Source organism: Limulus polyphemus, unplaced genomic scaffold (assembly GCF_000517525.1).
Source record: "Limulus polyphemus unplaced genomic scaffold, Limulus_polyphemus-2.1.2 Scaffold873, whole genome shotgun sequence".
Classification (NCBI taxonomy): Eukaryota; Metazoa; Arthropoda; class Merostomata; order Xiphosura; family Limulidae; genus Limulus; species Limulus polyphemus.
Window position 1 is genome coordinate 271,150 of NW_013666483.1, and position 2,803 is coordinate 273,952.

The following is a 2,803-nucleotide window of genomic DNA, read 5'->3' on the forward strand; positions in this document are numbered from 1 at the left end:
ATGTAGAAACGATGTTGACATTCAGTTATAGAACATATTTTATATATAAGGGGTTATAAGAGAGAGGATATTCTTAGCACAAAGCTACATAATGGGCTATCTGTGCTCTGTCCACCACAGAGAATCGAGCCTTGGATTTAAGAGTGCAAGTTCGTAAACTTGCCGCTAACCCACTGGGCGACTATAAGAGAGAGAGAGAGAGATAGATAGATAACTTAAGATACAATTTGTTCTATTAATTGGAAGGAAACGTGCGTTTCATGTTAAACGTGTCATCAAGATGCTTATAAGAGAACTCTACTAAAGAACTTGAAACAATTAAACTGTATGGTGTAGATTTTTAATTGTTAAATATTGAATAGCACATCTATCATCTCCGTAAAAAGTGACTATATGTTAACTAAATTACATTTAAACATTTGTTTTCCGATCTCAATGACTATTTTGATTTACACCTCATTGAAGATTATAGGCATTCCTGCTATAAAAGGCATCCCAGCTATAACGTTATCTCCATGTTAAATTTACATTGCACAGAGAGCTAATAACAATTTTTAAGAACGATTTACATATGCCAATACGGCGGCGTGTTGCCACAGATACAAACCGTAACGCTACGGGAACACATTTAGCACGTATATGTTTGTTTCGTGGTGAAATCCCCGTTATTCGATAACGTAATGCCGCCAGGGATCGGTATATATGGCTGGAGGAAAATAAAAAGTTATTTCTTAGAGAGTTATTCGCATATCGAGATTGTCCAAAGATATAAGGTTAAAGGACACGGTATTTCAAACAATGAAGTCTTCAGTGCTTTTCATAGAAGCAGAGCATTTAGAACACCACATAGACACAAGAGCAACGTTCTTATCCGCAAAGTGAACATTATGTTTACGAAAGAACCCCCCCCCACCACACACACACAATACAAAGAGAAACCAACAACCAAATGAATTCATATTGTGATGAGTACGGGCATATCTCCTGGCACCATGAGTACGGGTTCCTGACACCACTAACACTGTAAATAAGGGAAGTTCACGAAAGGTTACAAGCTTTCAACCATATGAGAAAGATGGCCGAAGAAAGTGGAACCGTAAAAACTGTATTCCACTAAATTAACAGGCGAATAAACAGGGAAGAAAAGGGGAGCTAAATGAGCGATCGCTGAATACGATTTCCTGATATTTCTTACGTCCTCAAAGGGGCTGCGTTTACATTTCCTAGGCCAAAAAGGCCCGTTAAAACCTAGAAGGGCTGAGCCCACTCCTACCTTCATTAGTTCCTACGCCTATGAGGGGAGTCTATGACCCGGTACTTTCTCGATAAAGCTCAAATGTACTCTTTGTGTTTATGAATTGTTTAAACGTGGTCTTGGAAGTTGAAATACATGTTGATGGTCTGTGAAAAACGTCAAGAACCTTGTGTAGAAATTGGATATTGTACAAGAGTTTGTTTGTTTGTTTGTTTCTGAATTTTGTGCAAAGCTACACGAGGGCTATCTGCGCTAGCTGTCCCTAATTTAGTAGTGTAAGACTAGAGGGAAGGCAGCTAGTCATCACCACCCACCGCCAACTCTTGGGCTACTCTTTTACCAACGAACAGTGGGATTGACCGCAACATTATAACGCCCCCACGGCTGAAAGGGCGAGCATGTTTGGTGTGACGGGGATTCGAACCCGCGATCGTCAGATTGCGAGTCGAGCGCCCTAACCACCTGGCCATGCTGGGCCCCTTTGTACAAGAGTACATAATCGTGTCCACCAGAGTGAAGAAGAAGTTCTTAAGACAGCATGGGATAACACTCTGTAAACATCTCCGGTTTCCATTAGCATTTCTAAACGCGAGTCCGAACTATGACGTCACCTCCGGTCCTGATGAACATTTCGGAACGTGAGTCTGAGCTATGACGTCACCTCCGGTCCGATGAACATTTCGGAGCGTGAGTCTGAGCTATGACGTCACCTCCGGTCCTGATTGCATTCCGGAACGTGAGTCCTAGCTATGACGTCACCTCCGGTCCAGGTGAATATTTGGGAGGGTGAGTCCGAGCTATGACGTCACCTCCGGTCCTGATGAACATTTCAGAACGTGAGTCCGAGCTACGATGTTACCTCTGGTTTTGAAGATTATATTTATTTGTTCACTCTTTAGATGAGCATCTATGAACGTGAGTCCGAGCTATGACGTCATCTCTGGTCCCAGAGATCATTTCTAATTGCTCCCTGTTATGACTATCTCCGGTCTCGATGAGTATTTCTAACATTCCTTGCTATAATATTACTTTAAACATTCTTACTATGATGTCTTGTTGGTCTCAGTGGCCATTAAAGATTGCTAGGAAACTTACGAAACATGAAGACTGTGTGTGTATTCCAAAAGTGACTTTGTAGCGATATTGGCTCTTGGAGCAATTAAGTTGCTTTTATGTAACAACACGATAATTAATGTCGTTTACAAAACTTGGTAATATTAATTTTATGCAGTTTCTGGTTTATGGACTTCTTTCAGTTCAAACGGTTAATCCATAAGGTTGTTTGTTCAATTTTATTATTATGTGGAGAATATATCCATTCAATTCTAGATAAATATACTGTATTATAATATTCGTGAACAAATAGTTGTTAAACCACAACACAGTATTCGTGAACAAAAAGAGTTGTTAACCACAACACAGTATTCGTGAACAAAAAGAGTTGTTAACCACAACACAGTATTCGTGAACAAAAAGAGTTGTTAACCACAACACAGTATTCGTGAACAAAAAGAGTTGTTAACCACAACACAGTATTCGTGAACAAAA